The sequence below is a fragment of the Brassica napus genome, chromosome C6 (genome assembly GCF_020379485.1).
Source record: "Brassica napus cultivar Da-Ae chromosome C6, Da-Ae, whole genome shotgun sequence".
Classification (NCBI taxonomy): Eukaryota; Viridiplantae; Streptophyta; class Magnoliopsida; order Brassicales; family Brassicaceae; genus Brassica; species Brassica napus.
The window spans coordinates 1074753-1091895 of NC_063449.1; the positions used below are offsets into that span (position 1 = coordinate 1074753).

The following is a 17143-nucleotide window of genomic DNA, read 5'->3' on the forward strand; positions in this document are numbered from 1 at the left end:
AGAAACAACCGATTATTTAAGAGCCTTAGGCTCTGATACCAAATGTTGCATGCTGGGATCCAGACTACTCAATTGTCTAGACTGAGGTTCAAGAGATCGGACTGGACAAGACGAACGGATGGACAAGGGAGCGGCTAGGCGGATGCGATGGAGAGAGGATCGGCCGGTTTGTACCTGAAACAAGAGAGAATGATTTTTATGAGTTTTTATGGATAAAAAATGAAGAACAGAAAGTAAACTAACTGAGAAGTGAAGAACATAAACAAATATGAATTTTTATGGGTTTTATTTTAATGGCCGATCTGAAACAAAAGATGCAATGAAACAAAAACAAGAGAAGGATAGAGATGGCTGATGGATTCAAGTTGCTAGACTTGTGTCTCTCTCAACATGAACAGGAGATGGAGATGGCATGAAGATGGGATCTGGCTTGCTGGACTGAAGTCTCTCTCAAGCTGGATCGGTGGATGGTATGGAGTGAGGAATCGCCACAAGTTTGGTGATGAAAACTTGATAAGATTCAAGGGATCTTTCTAGCCGGCTTCACACACAAGTCTAGAGAAAAAAGGGTTTCTTTGCTGGGGCAAACTGACTCATATATTTCATGAACTAAAAATAATACAAGGCTGCTTATAGTAGGGATTAAATACCCTGCAACTATGCCCTTCTAGGGGACTTTGAAGCAAAGCAACATGGACTCTCTTGGACTCTAAAAATCGACAAGGCCTAGACAAGAATGGGCCGACACTTCTTGGACAACTAAAGCAAAGGCTAAACAAGTGGCCTTGAATTATTGGATTCAAATAAATAAAAAGAAAAGGACTTAAACAATTTGCCCATAAGTTCATGCAATTGAAATTAAAAGAAATAACCAACACAAACCAAAAACAATAAACCGGTTAGAAATCATAAGTGAAATCTTACCTGCTTGCCTTAAATGGAATGGGGCGGATTACTCAGAACCGGCTGGGATTGGGACAGGGTCTGAACCAAGATCACATGTAGAGATGGTTAGGCCGGTTCAATTCTGGGCGAGTGATCTGAATTGGATTGGACCGGTTTGATCTTGAACCTCTATTGAACGCTTGATCTTGAATCTTCAATTGGATCATCTCTTCAATCAGTAACTCTTCCTGGCCGGATTGAACATCTTGATCAAGGATTTGTTGGACACCTTTAGAGAAACCGACTCTTATGGCCCTGGCTCCACTCCGGGTAGTCGGACCACGCCTAACCAGGGGAACCTCTATTTGGATGGCTGCATCACGCTCACGCCCGGTCGTACTCATAACCGCATCAGGTCTCCAAGGTGAACAGCCTCTGGTCGATGGAACAATGTAGGCAAGGGAAGTCGGCAAAATGGATCCGTAACTTCGGGAAAAGGATTGGCTCTGAGGGCTGGGCTCGGGGGTCCCAGTTCCGAACCCGTCGACTGTTGGCGGGCTGCTTGAGCTGCTAACGTGGCGAGAGCGGACCGCCTCATGTCGGCCAGGGGACGGAGTGGGAACGGCTCTTTCTGGAGCTTTCCCCGGGCGTCGAACAACCAACTCAGAACTGGTACGGACAAGGGGATTCCGACTGTTTAATTGAAACAAAACATTGCGATGGTCCCTGCGGATGCTAACGCAATGTGATTACTCACTCCTCACTCGTTGTTGTTTTCAGGTGACCAGTAGATCGAGTCAGCCTGCAGCAGCCGCGAGGAGTTAGGCCGGCTGGTGTAGAGTTTGCTTCTTTTTGCTAAAGTCATTTTCAGACTATAAGTATGTACTTTTGCTTTCTTGGCATGCCACTACTTGTATATTATGTTGTGTGTTGTGAACCATGTACCCTATATGATAAATAAAGCCATGTTTTGTGTAAACGAATTGTTGTTACTGATATTATTTTTCCAAGCTAACACAATGTTAGATTGATGTACGTGTTGAAAAGCCTTAGGCCTTAATCTGATGGGACGTGTTAGTGGGTGGACTGGCCTAGTTACAAATTGCACCCTTTGTGGCCGGGCCGGATTGTCTCTAACCCATCATGTAGCACTCCAGAATCTTGGTAGACGATCGGCCTGCCGGTCATGTTTGTTGGATCCAAAATCGGTCCGTTCGAGCTTAGCAACGGCCAAGAAAGGCCGAACAGAGGGCAGGCCCAGAAACGAGGAAAAGGACATCAAACATAATGAGGATGGAAATATATCACGCGGCCCGTCACAGAGATAAGGACCAGCCCAGATAAAACACATCTAACAGGCCGATATCGACGTCTGAAGATCGCAGAAAGGTTGAAAAGAATCCGAGTGAAATCGACTAAAAGAAGAGGAGATCAAGAAAGAAAGAGGACACGACGAAAACCCTAGAGAGAGTTTAACACACACATCGACCTCATTTTCACATCGCTTTAAGTCTTTTCTTTTACCGATCTCATTTGTAATATCGGATCTCGTTTCACTTACTGTATTGAGTCTTATTTGTTGGGGTCGAAAACAGTTATCTCGAAATCAACGGCTAAGATTATCATTTTAGCAAATTCTTCACGAAAGACTTCTCGAAAGAAAGATCGGAAGAATACAAATACTTATGGACGAGGGTCTCCGGAAAGATCGGTACGTAAAGAGACAGGTCAAGACCCGTGAGCCGAACCGTTCTCACAAGGTCACCTCGCCCATGGGCGAGGACGACCAGCACTACGGTCACCTCGCCCATGGGCGAGGACGACCATCACTAAGGTCACCTCGCCCATGGGCGAGGACGACCAGCACCACGGTCACCACGCCCATGGGCGAGGACGACCATCACCAAGGTCACCTCGCCCATGGGCGAGGACGACCAGCACCACGGTCACCACGCCCATGGGCGAGGACGATCCGCGCCCGGTTCACCTCGCCCTAGGGCGGGGACAATCCAATCCCGGCCAGTTCGACTCATTTCGACTCTCGTGTCCTCCGTATAGTTGTGATATCCAACTTTTGGATCATATAACTCTCGTTTCGTCTCGATCGGAGTTACTCTCGAAGTTTTAAGACTAAAATCATAGAAAAGCCCGAAGGCCAAAAAACGGCCCGAGAGGATCTAAACGTGTCTAGAGGCCGATCTACGATTTAGAAGGAACCCGAGCCCAATGGGAGTTATGACGGTTTATCCTAACTCGCGGAAGTAGGATAAACGTTAAGTTTCCGAAGATAAATATTAAGATTCGAGGATAACTACAAAGATTGATGAAAAATGGAATATTCCCAAAAGAGATAAACTTGGGCCCAAAGGCAAAGGAGTAAATGGGCCACCGACCTAAAACAACTATATAAGGAGAGCTGAAGCAGAAGAAAAGGGATCCGAAAATTTAGACTTAGAGAACTCCTGCTAGCTTAGGGAACTTAGAACTTAGGTGGTTAGACTAGTAAGGCAAGGCTTAGAACGTTTTGCCGCCTTTCTGTTCTGCTTTTGTCTAGTTAGCATATCTCAACTCCTCTCGGAGAAGTCATGTATTCATACTATTTCATTAATAAAATGCCTCCGAGCGACTATTTATCTTTATCTTGCTATCTATCTTTTTACCTTCTGAAAGTGATTACGCAGAGAATTCGGACCTTCAAGGAAAATTGGGTTTTCTTGGGTTTCCTCCATACTTATTCATTAAAATCGACGGTGTGAATTTCGGTTCCCACAGTTTGGCGCTAGAAGGAGGGGGGGGGGGTCGAATTCTCTAACTCAAAAATCACAAACGATTAAAGATACAAGATGTCCGCTCCAGTAGCTCACGATGGCGTCTCTTTCAAGGACAGAGCAACGGCCGACCAGGTCAAACCTCACAACCATCTCCTTGTCATCGAACTGACCATCCAGGACATCGACGTAGCAAGAGTGTTGGTCGACACCGGATGCTCGGCCAACATTATCTATAAAAGCACCCTCGAGAGAATGGAAATCGACATGTGCGCCATCACGGAAGGTCCCAGTCAAATTTTCGGACTCTCAGGAGACACTACTATGACCCTCGGCTCAATCAACCTCTTGGTTAAAGCTGGGAGCATCGTAAAAATCACGGAATTATTGGTCGTTGATGCGGGCATCAGATCAGCAACTGAACCAGAGGTCAACCCAAAACCCTACTCAACCAGCCAAGGCGCCAGCCAGGACATACGTGCGCTAAAAACGCCATATCTTACAAACCAGGAGGGATTAAATGACGAGGCTAATTTTTATGGATTTTACATTCAAGAAGGAGTCCAGGCAAATTGGAATTGGGCCAAAGTATTCACGGAGCAAGAAGTTATGAATTTTACAAGTCAGAGGTTTCTCAGCCTGTCCATCTGCGAGTACCCGACTTTAGAAGAAGATTCAAGCCCAATGAAGAATCTGCCTGAAGCAAAGCCCATCATAGGAGTCAATAGAAGTTTATCATCTTTCCATTAAGCCCAAGATCAGGAGAAATGGCCACGGAATTATGAAGTTATGATCCAATCTCCAAAACCGGCCAAACCAGTTCAGCACTTGCCTCAATTGGAAGGTAGTCGGTTTAATCAGCTTCAAACCAGAAATTGGCGACCAGGAGATCAATCTATACATTCAGGAAGTCTATCCAGAGATCCAGAAGATTTCTACAAGTTCATATCATGCACCAGCAACCATTGGATCAGGAGGATCCTCATTTACTCAAACCTTCTTTATTTGGAGCAAACCGAAATTAATGTCCAGCAGCTCTTTTCTCTTCAGATCAGGCACGACATAAGTACCTATCAAGCACCCAGGAAGATCCCAAGGAAGCTCTCTTATCCCCTTAAACCGTCCAGGTTCAAGAAGAATCAAGTTTCTCACTTGGAGCCAAAATCACATAAAAGGTTCCAACGGCTAGTTTCCGGTTTTGTTAGTTTGCTTGATTTGTTTCCTTTCTTTTCTTCTTATGAACGTTAGACTTAGTTTCCAGAGCATTATATAAGCTCTTAGATAGTCATTGTAAAGAACACCCTCAATCACCAAGTTAATAAAAAATTTATTCAGTTTTTATCAAAGATTGTTCTTTGTATAAAATATCGGTTAGGATTCAAAGAGAGAATCTTTGTTGTTCTATTGATTTCGTGAGTCTATTTTATTTGTGCAAATCAAATAAGCTCAGTACACAGATTGAGAGAGTCAATCAATTCGATCCATCATTCCATCAGATTGAGAGATTCAATCAAACATTCATCCGCAAATCCACTTCAATCCATCATTTGATCAAGCTGAGAGTGATACACATCCAGCAGCTTGATTCTGCCATATCTATCCTTTATATCTCTTTTATTTGTTTCTTTTATTCATATCATAAACCGCATCTCATTGGTTTTGTTTTTGTTTCAGGTTTACAATCGATTTCAGACCATATCGACCAACCGGTCACATTTTTGGTTGATCCGATTTGAACCTCCAACAACCATTTGGGCGACCCATCTTCCAGCCTGTAACATTTGGTATCAGAGCCAAAAGGTTGTTGAGTCAGGTCCATTCTATCCTTGCAGCATTCATCTTCCTTGCATTTGTTTCATCATTAAAATAAAAAAAGCCATAAAAACAGTTTTGCATTGTTATTGTTCTTAAGAAAAGAAAAAAAAAAGAGAAGAAGTTTCTTGCATTTGATTCACGAAAATTTGAAAAATAAATCTCATAATTTGCTCCGACTGGTGACCTTTTCGGGAACACGAAGAACGAATAGGAAAAGAACGTATAGGAATAAAATTGCAGGAATGAAAACGAATGCCTGTTCCTTATCAAATTTAACAAGGAATGCTTTTGTTCTATATTTCTCTACAAAAAAAGGAATGGGGAGGAACAAGAAGGAAAAACTATTCCTTGTGAATGGTGATTTTTTTTGGGAATGATAAAGAATTCAGTGTTCCCTTTCGTTCCTTGGTCACCATTCAAAGCCATGTGTTTGCATTCATTCCGCAGCTCCACTTGCCATTTTTAGATTTTGTGCATTCATTTTAAAAAAAAAAATCTTCATTCCATATTTGTTTCTTGTTTGAATCTTGCATAAAAATAAAAAGGCCTAGCATTTTATTTTCTTGCATACCATATTTGTTTCATAAGTTTCTTATTTGCATTAAAAAAAAAAATCATTCATATTGCTTGCATTTGTTTTTCCATCTTATAAACCGAAAACCCATAAAAAACTGTCTTTTGTTTCAAGTATTGTTTCTGCATTTGTTCTTGTGTTCTTGCTGTTCATACTTTTCAAAAGCCACGAAAAAGAAAAGAAAAAGTTGTGTTTGATTCATTAAAAAATCGAAAATCCCAAAAGAAAAGTGTTTCTTTCCCTTTTTGTTTTGTTTCCATAATCGAAAATCCCATAAAAATTGCCATTTTGAATTTGTTTCCTTTGTTTGCATATCCTTCAAAAAAAAAATCATCCTAGTTATTTTATTAGACCATTTTAGTTGAAGTAATTTGTGCATATCATAATGCTGCATTTAAAAAAAAAAAAAATCATTCATCATCAGTTTGAATCATTTGTTTCATATTGTTAGGTTTATTGCATTTCTTAAACTAAAAACTCAAAAAAAAATATCCTTGTTAGTTTGTTTCCATATTTTCTTTCCATTTGTGTTTCTTATCATATCATATAGTTTAATTTCGAGGTAACATTCAGAAAACCAAAAGAAAAATTATTTATTGCATAGTTATTTTATATCGGTTCATACTTGCATTTTTCTCGGTTTAGTTTAAAATAGTTTTGCATTATTCATTGTTCTTATTCTCGACCAAAACTTCCCCTACTTCACTTGATCTTTGAGATTGATTTCAGGGAGAAATGTTAGGAGAAGCACACGGCCAAACCCTAGAGGCCGCACTGAGCCAACAACTAATAGCTATACAAGAGCTCAATGATAAGATTGCTCAGTTGGGAAAAAGGAATAAGCCACAAGGCCGACGACCACAACATGAAGAAAGAAGATTTGGAGATGCACCAGAGACTGGCTATGTTGAGCCCAAACCACCAGATCCTTCATGGAACACCCCACAGCAAACTTCTTACACCGATGATTACTTAACTCATTCTTATCATAATTTTAAATTTACTAATGATGTTAAGATGTACTCTTTTTCAGGTAGCACTTGGCCAGATGATTATCTCTCATGGGAAAGAACCATGGATGAATGGTTTTCATACCATTGCGTGCCAAGGAAAGAAAGGCTGAGCCATGCCATCAAACAACTCTCCGGAAAAGCATTTTCATGGTGGAAAAGAGTAGATTGTTCACAAGAGAAGAGTTATGGAGAGACTATCAAAACGTGGGCAGATCTTAAAGATGCCATGATCAGGAAGTATGTATCCTCACTTCCAACACCAGATATTAGAGAAAGGTACCCAAGGAGGTTTTCAAGCCATGGGTCTAAAGGGGCAAAGAGGGTTGTACCACAACAAGGCCAAAGAAGCTTAATCCATCAAGACCAGATTTGGTCAAACAAGAGGCCCACGGTTTTATATGATCAATACCAGCCTTATGAGGTCCCAAAGGCCATGGAGAAAAAGAACTTTGTCAGCCAAGACACATTGGCCAGACACAAAGAAAAATCAGACAAACCGATTTTTCAAGAAAAGGCCAAGGTAAGTCCTATACTTGATAAATTTGTTTATAAATCATCTCCCACTGGAATGAGTCACTTGTCTTTGTCCAAAGAAGATGTTAAGACAAGTCCTGAGGTCCAGAAAGACACGATCTCCACATCCTTGTTGAGATCCAAAGTTGTCCATGATTTAAGTCCAAGAGACAAGGAGATTTTAAACACAAAGGAAGAAGAGCCATCAAGCCAAGGTAAGTCTTCTAAATCTGAGGATTTGAAATATCAGACATGTTATAGATGTCATAAGAAAGGACATTATGCTGTGGTATGTCCTACTAAGCAAGCATTGATAGAAACATCACTAGGAAAGAAAACAGAATTATCTATTAAAAGTGATAGTTTTATTCAATCTGATTTATTGGTTCCAAATTCTTGTGTAATGCACTTGTCTTTGTCAAAAGGTGTTGTAACAGGTACTAAGGAGCATGAATTCAAAGGAGAGGAGCCACCAGACGCCACACTTGTGATGGAACAGAAGCTGGTTCAAGACACAATGCAGTCCATGTTGCTTAAAGAAGCAAAACCAGTAATCAAAGTATCACACCAAGGTAAGTATCTAACACCACTTTTAGATACAAGTGCTGACGTTTTTGTTCTTGGTATAGGGGGAACAAATGAAAGCTATATGCTTACTGAAGTTCCAAGGAAAGAACCAGACCATAAGCACAGCCATGAACCACCTCACACGTGGAAGCCTAAAATTAAACTAAGTGTTGTTCAAATGCCAAGGCTTAAGGTAAGTTTCTCTGATCTTAAAACGCCCAAGACACTTGATTATCCAGGTATAATGCACTTGTCTTTGCCAAAAAAAATTGATCCAGGAATAAGACAAGAAGAAGTTCATAACAACCAAGGTCAAAAGTTGCAAAGAAGGCAGCAAACAAAAACAAGTTGTATAAAGAAGAAAATCATTCTTCAACTTGTGGAAGCTATCAAAGTAAGTCTGGAAATTTCAAATTATTTTTACTAGTTTCCAAACACAGATATAATTCACTTGCTTTTTTTCCAGAAAGTTGAGAATTTTTCAGGTTGCAAAGAAGAAAGCTTCAAAAAAATCCCACCAGATTATCTTATGTTGCTAGGAGGATCAACTCCAAAGAGGATCAGAAACGTGGCCACCACAAATTTGAAGGACCATCCAATCCAGAAGAGATGCAATGGCCATAAACATAGAAGAGGCGTGATCCTTTCATATCTGTCCAAAGATGAGCCACCAGATGCATCATGCATCACCAAACCGAAATTATATCAAGGTAAGGGTCTAAACTCTCAAAAGAGAATGAAACTTGACTTGCTCTATCTTGGTACAGGTTATCCAGTTTCGAGGACAAAACTTTGTCAAGGGGGGGAGGGTATGATGCGGTCATCAGATCAGCAACTGAACCAGAAGTCAACCCAAAGCCCTACTCAACCAGCCAAGGCGCCAGCCAGGACATACGTGCACTAAAAATGTCATATCTTACAAAATAGGAGGGTTTAAATGACGAGACTAGTTTTTATTGATTCTAAATTCAAGAAGGAGTCCAGGCCAATTAGAATCGGGCCAAAGTATTCATGGAGAAAGAAGTTATGAATTTTACAAGTCAGAGGTTTCTCAGCCCGTCCATCTGCGAGTACCCGACTTTAGAAGAATATTCAAGCCCAATGAAGAATCGGCCTGAAGCAAAGCCCATCATAGGAGTAAATAGAAGTTTATCATATTTCCAGAAAGCCCAAGATCTGGAGAAATGGCCACGGAATTATGAAGTTATGATCCAATCTCCAAAACCGGCCAAACCAGTTCTGCACTTGCCTCAATTGGAAGGTAGCCGGTTCAATCAGCTTCAAACCAGAAATTGGCAACCAGGAGATCAATCTATACATTCAGGAATTCTATCCAGAGATCCAGAAGAGTTCTAAAAGTTCATACCATGCACCAGCAACCATTGGATCAGGAGGATCCTCATTTACTCAAACCTGCCTTATTTGGAGCAAACCGACATTACTGTCCAACAGCTCTTTTCTCTTCAGATCAGGCACGACATCAGTACCTATCAAGCACCCATGAAGATCCCAAGGAAGCTCTCTTATCCCCTTAAACCGTCCAGGTTCAAGAAGAATCAAGTTTCTCACTTGGAGCCAAAATCCCATAAAAGGCTCCAACGGCTAGTTTACGATTTTGTTAGTTTGCTTGATTTGTTTCCTTTCTTTTCTTCTTATGAATGTTAGGCCTATTTTCCAGAGAATTATATAAGCTCTTAGATATTCATTGTAAAGAACATCCTCAATCACCAAGTTAATAAAAAAATTATTCAGTTTTTATCAAAGATTGTTCTTTGTATAAAATATCGGTCTTTAGGATTCAAAAAGAGATTCTTTGTTGTTCTATTGATTTCGTGAGTCTACTTTATTTGTGTAAATCAAATAAGATCAATACACAGATTGAGAGAGTCAATCAATTCGATCCATCATTCCATCAGATTGAGAGATTCAATCAAACCTTCATCCGCAAATCCACTTCAATCCATCATTTGATCAAGCTGAGAGTGATACACATCCAGCATCTTGATTCCGCCATATCTATCCTTTATATCTCTTTTATTTGTTTCTTTTATTCATATCATAAACCGCATCTCATTGGTTTTGCTTTTGTTTCAGGTTTACAATCGATTTCAGACCATATCGACCAACCGGTCACATCTTTGGTTGATCCGATTTGAACCTCCAACAACCATTTGGGCGACCCAGCTTCCAGCCTGTAACAGTCGTCGATCGCCCAACATCGTACAATGTAATCATTGGAACTCCATGGCTGAATTCCATGAGAGCGATCCCATCGACATTCCACCAATGCCTTAAATTTCCAACCCCTCATGGAGTCGAAACAATTCAAGGAGACCACAGGATGTCACAAGTATGTTTCGCTGCTGAGCTAAAAAGAAAGAACTTTGCGATCGAAGCTTCCCACAAGAAGAAAAGAAAGCTGACTCTCGACGAGGGCGCCCCAGAACAAGACTCGGAAGTCTTCTGGCAGTCATAGAGGGTCGAAGCTCTAGAAGGGATGTCATGTCCCCGATCCTAGATAGGATCGGCTGGACGGGCCATGGTGCGGGGAGACGCACCAGTCAGGTCATTGGACCTTGAGACAAGCGTATCATGGCCCTAAATGAAGGTTAAGGGCATCAGTCAGCTGAGACTTAACCAGGATAGGATGGAAACAAGGTTAAAGGAGTTGAGTGAGTGTTTAGGCAGCTGGACGAGTGTTGGTTTGAGTTCAATCAGCTCGGTTCAGCTGGTATTAAGTTCACTAAGATCTATTCAGCTCACGGGAGCTGGTGGACTAGCTCACTCAGCTGGGAACAGCTGGAGGTCAGCTCAATCCAGTGAACGGTGCGTTCTGGTTCGGATCAGTGTGGACGAGTCTGGGACGGTTACTGGGCGAGCCGATGGTCCGGGTATGGGACGGTTCGACCAAATTGGTCTTAGGCTTGGGACAGGGAGTGGACAAGTTTCCAGAGTGTGAGCTGAGGCTCATTGATCGATTTGTCAAAGGAAGAAAAGGGGAGAAACCGCCAATGGGCGGTTATGGTACGGTTATGGGGCTGTTTTGGGAAGAAGGGATCTGATTCTTGGTAACTGCTACCCCAGGTGGTTGAGGGCAGTTTAAGTCGTCCTCTCTCTCTGATTTCTGCCATTCTGGTCGATTTTATTCATCTGGAGACAGAGAGAAACACAGAGAAAATTCAAGAGAGAAAGAGAGACACAAACCTTGGATTGGCCGATTGGATCCAAGAGATTGTTCTTGAGTGTTCCTGGTGTGTTGGGCGTTTGATCAAGAGGATGGATTTGAGACAGAAAGACAAGGAGAAGGCAAAGGAGAAAGAGAAGGAAGTCACCCCTGGAGACCGAACTCCTAAGGTGAGAGGTGTAGCCAAGAGTAACCGGACAAGGCCGCGGATGATGGCCGTGTGAGTCTGTCCTGTTTGGATCGATTGGCTACTCCTTACTCTGACTTCTTCTACTCTGTTTTCTTCATGTATATTGTACTAGGGATTGTTTTATGATGTTACAGGGAAGGATCTATCGATCTTAAGGCCTAGGCCTGATCAAATCCCCATGAAAGCCCCTTGTTCTTGTGTGGGCTGATCATGGCCGAGATCACCATGATCTGAGCCGGTTCTTTTGAATCTGATTATGGGAATATTTTTCTTCTGAATTGTCATGAATTGTCATGAATTTTATTTGGTATTTGGATCTCTTTTTAAAGGGGTCAGATTTGACATTTTTGATGATTGTTCTTGTCAAGATTGGATCCGACCATGCAATGTGAACTGATTCTTGTTTTGTAATCTAACCTTGTGATTGTGTGTTTGTCTGTGTTGGAACCAGGACCAGAAATGGACCGTGGTAAGGGAAAAGCACCATGAGGACCGCGGCCATGGGAAGATGTGTGGTGATTGGGTTGATTCGGAAAATTGTGTAATTATTGTAGCCTATTGTGCAACTTGTGAACTTATACGATTCTAGTGTGTGATCTATTTATTAGGATGATGAATGATGTATGAACCTTGGTTATTATCTATGAAATATCTATTTGCCTTAGTCAATGTTGGAACCTCAAAACTATGAAAAAGACTTAGAATTATTTAACACTTGAACTTGAATATGTAAATGAAACTGGTTGTATTGTTTGGTGAGGCTGCGGTCTGGTTGGATTGAGGAATCCTGGATCGGGTCTTACAAGTTGGTATCAGAGCATTCTTGATTCTAGGATTTGTTGGGTTATTGGTTCACCACACACTTGGCCGTTTGGACTCATGGTGAGATAGTTGAGTTCTAAGTAATCTTTTGTACTGATTAACTTAGGAGTGATTGAGGTTTGTGTGTTCAGTGGTGGACTAACCTTTTGTTTGTGTTGGTAACTCCTAAGGGTACAAGAAAGTATAAATCTCGGGAAGGGAAGGAGGCAACTGGAGCGTCTGGAGCAGTGGGGCAGGATGGTGCTGAACAGACCGGAGGGTTACCAGCTGGAACCATTCCAACCACAGTGCTACCCGCTCAGGTGGAGCAGGTGGGCAATGTAACCGGACTTCCAGTGGGTCCAACTCTTCCTACTGAGGTTAATGAAACTAATGTGGACGAGCAGCAAGAGAAAGTCCATGGAGATGACACTGGGTCGTCCAACGTTGGTGCTGGGAGTGGCCAGAATGTTGATGCAAACAATGTTCGGGTCACTGGTGCCGAGGAGGTCACTGAGCCGACCATAAGGGGCTTGGTGGAGGCTAGGCAGATCATGGGAGCTCAGATAGCCTCCTTGACACAGGCGTTCACACCATTGGTGAACTCGTCCGTGGGACAGGCTAATCCCCCGATTCGGGTCTCTGCTGGAGTGGCTGATGTTGGTGCTGGCCGTGTGGCTGAGGTGATTGAGATAGACCCACCGGTCAGGCCAGTGCATGGTATGGACTACCTGAAGGTGCTGGAGCATATCTCCAAGTTGGGGACCAAACACTTTGCTGGAAGTGTTGATCCTATGGAGGCGGACGAGTGGAGAACCAGGTTGGTTCGAAACTTCAAGTCCACACGATGTCCTGAGGATTACCAAAAGGACATAGCAGTGCATTTCCTGGAGGGAGATGCACATAATTGGTGGTTAGCCTTGGACAAGCGTACCAATGGCACCATTGAGCACTTTACTGACTTCGAGGTTGAGTTCAACCATAAGTACTTCCGTGCTGAGGCGTGGGATCGTTTGGAGTCCAAGTTCCTGGACTTGACTCAGGGACGGAGGACTGTTCGTGAGTATGAAGAAGAGTTCAACCGACTCAGGAGGTATGTGCGAAGAGAACTGGAGGATGAGAAGGTTCAGGTCCGAAGGTTCATCCGAGGCCTAAGGGTGGAGCTTCGAACCTACTGTTCTGTTTGTAACTTCCACACGGTTTCTGAGTTGGTTGAGAGGATGGCCTTGCTGGAGACCAACCTCACCGAGGAGGGTAAGCAGAAGCTGAAGAGTGTGGTGGTATCCTCGGGTCAGAGTGGTGACAAGAAGAGGAAGAGGGACTCGACCGAGGAGGGTAAAGCCTCAAGTGGTAGGTCAGAGTGCCCTAAGTGTGGTCGCTACCACGGTGGAGAGTGCTGGAAGGCCATGGGTGCCTGCACTCGATGTGGTAAGATGGATCACTCAGCCAAGGATTGTCCAAGCCCGTTGGGTGAGTCCAGGACCTGTCACCACTGCGGCCAGAAGGGCCATTACCGCAGAGATTGCCCTAAGTTGCAAGGCAACCAGGGTAAGGGTCGTGGAGAGGCTAACAAGCCAGTCCAGGGACGAGGCCAGACCTCAACACCTCATGTGTATGAACTATCCAAGGATGTGGGTGGGACTCAGCCTTTCCAAGCGATCACTGGTAATATTCTAGACTACTACTTTTACAATTCCAGTAGAATTGCATGGTATGGAACCTAAGGATGGATAGACATACTTTGATGGGTCTTGTGTAGGGACCTTAAGTATTGGTGGTGTGGAAACACACACATTATTTGATATTGGAGCTACACATAGTTTTGTGAGTCCAAGTAAGATTGGAAAAGGTTTGTTCCAGTATGGAACATGGGATGGTCCTGAACGAGTGAGTGCGGCCGGAGGGCAAGTTATGAACTCACACGGTCTGGTTAAGGACATCCCTGTGGTGATCTTGGATAGGCCGATGCCTATAGATCTGATTGTTGTCCCCCTCAAGCATCATGAAGTGATCTTGGGCATGGACTGGTTGGGAAAGTATTGGGCAACTCTAGATTGTCACCGGGGAAGGGTGCAACTTGAGAACGAGTTTGGACCCCCGATTAAGTACCAAGGAATCAAGCCAACCTCTTGTAGTTTGGTGGTTTCAGCAGTCCAAGTATAACGGATGCTTGGAAATGGTTGTGAGGTAGGGGCCTGTGACCCAGAGGGTATACCGTTGGTTCGGGAATTTCAGGATGTGTTTGGGGGCACTACAGGGCATCCCCTCTGATAGAGCTGACCCATTCATCATTGAATTGGAACCTGGAACGGCCCCATTATCAAAAAGTCCATATAGAATGGCACCAGCTGAGATGGCAGAGCTGAAGAAGCAACTTGAGGAGTTGCTTGAGAAGGGGTTCATACGCCCTAGTGTATCACCTTGGGGAGCACCAATCCTATTTGTTAAGAAAAAGGATGGTAGCTTTAGGTTGTGCATTGCTTATAGGGGTTTGAACAGGGTGACTGTGAAGAACAAGTACCCTTTACCCAGGATTGATGAGTTGTTGGATCAACTTCGTGGAGCCAAGTGGTTCTCCAAGATTGACCTGGCCTCTGGGTATCATCAGATCCCCATTGCACCAGATGATGTGAGGAAGACAGCGTTCCGAACTAGGTATGGCCACTATGAGTTTGTGGTTATGCCGTTCGGACTGACCAATGCACCTGCTGCATTCATGAAGATGATGAACGGCATCTTCAGGGAATACTTGGACGAGTTTGTGATCATTTTCATTGATGATATACTCGTGTATTCCAAGACAAAAGAGGACCATGAAAGACACCTTAGGGCGGTATTGGGCCGTCTGAGGGAACAGAAACTCTTTGCTAAGCTAAGCAAGTGTAGTTTCTGGTAGAAGAGCATTGGGTTCCTTGGACATGTGGTGTCTGGTAAAGGAGTCTCAGTGGATCAAGATAAGATCAAATTTATTCAGGAATGGCCACAGCCAAAGAATGCTACGGAAGTTAGAAGCTTCTTGGGGTTGGCTGGTTATTACAGGAAATATGTCAAGGGGTTCTCGAGCATAGCTCAACCTATGACTAAGCTGACAGGCAAGGACGTGAGGTACACATGGTCTGAGGAGTGCGAGAAAAGTTTTGCAGCACTCAAGAACATGTTGACTAATGCGCCTGTCCTGGTGTTGCCTGAGACTGATCAGCCTTATGTGGTGTATACGGATGCATCCATAACTGGTCTTGGTTGTGTTTTGACACAACATGGGAAGGTGATAGCCTATGCTTCCAGACAGCTAAGGAAGCATGAGGGTAACTATCCTACCCATGATTTGGAGATGGCTGCAGTAGTATTTGCATTAAAGATATGGAGATCATATCTTTATGGTGCCAAGGTGCAAATACTCACAGACCATAAGAGCTTGAAGTACATATTCACTCAGCCTGAGTTAAACTTAAGGCAGAGGAGATGGATGGAGTTTGTTGCAGATTATGATCTGGACATAGCTTATCATCCTGGGAAAGCTAACCTAGTGGCTGATGCTTTGAGCCGCAGAAGGGCAGAAGTGTCATCTGAGAGGGAGGCGGATGAACTGGAAGGGATGATCAGGTCCTTGAACCTCAACACCTTGGTTGGTTCAGATGAGCCATTGGGGTTGGAGACAGTGAACCAGGCCGATCTCCTGACCAGGATCAGGCAAGCACAGGGCCTGGATGAAAATCTAAAGAAGGTAGCCGCCAATGACAAGACCGAGTACCAGACAACTGACAATGGTACCATCTTGGTCAATGGGAGGGTCAGTGTTCCTAATGATAAGGAACTCAAAGAAGAGATTATGAGACAGGCTCATAAGTCTAAGTTTTCAGTTCATCCTGGACTGAACAAGATGTATAGGGATCTGAAAAGGTACTATCATTGGGTGAGGATGAAATCTGATGTTGCAGAGTGGGTGGCTAAGTGTCCCACTTGTCAACTGGTGAAGGCAGAACATCAGGTTCCCAGTGGTCTACTTCAGAACCTACCCATACCAGAATGGAAATGGGATCACATCACAATGGATTTTGTGACTGGGTTTCCCACGACCAGGAATAAGAAAGATGCAGTATGGGTTGTGGTTGATCGTCTGACCAAGTCGGCTCATTTCCTGCCGATCAAGAAAGGGGATGGGGTCGATATGATTGTGCAAGTGTACCTAGACGAAATAGTGAAGTTGCATGGTGTTCCAGCAAGCATTGTCTCGGACAGAGATCCAAGATTTACATCTTATTTCTGGCAGGCTTTCCAAAAGGCCTTGGGAACCAGAGTGAATATGAGCACATCTTATCATCCTCAAACGGATGGGCAGTCAGAAAGGACAATCCAAACCTTGGAGGATATGCTAAGGGCGTGTGTGTTAGACTGGGGAGAGTCTTGGGAAAAACACTTACCCTTAGTGGAGTTTGCTTACAACAACAGCTTCCATACAAGCATTGGTATGTCGCCGTATGAGGCTTTGTATGGTAGGCCGTCCAGGACACCCCTATGCTGGACCCAAGTGGGGGAGCGTAGCATGTTGGGTCCTGAGATTGTAGAACAGACCACTGAAAAGATCAGGATGGTCAAAGAGAAGATGAAAGAGGCGCAGGACCGCCAAAAGAGCTATGCAGACAAGCGTAGGAAACATCTTGAGTTTGAGGTCAATGACCTGGTGTATCTCAAGATGATTATCTTTAAGGGTAGGACCAGGGTTTCTGGACAAAAGAAACTGGATCCTAGGTACTTGGGTCCATTCAAAATTATAGAGAGAGTGGGTGCAGTGGCATACAAGTTGGACTTGCCATCAGCAATGGATGCATACCA

At 43.5% G+C, this 17143-nt stretch overlaps 1 pseudogene; it reads left to right on the plus strand.

The window, feature by feature from the left end:
* Positions 1–3728: 3728 nt before the first annotated feature.
* Positions 3729–15851, plus strand: LOC125589032 (annotated as a pseudogene).
* Positions 15852–17143: the final 1292 nt, after the last annotated feature.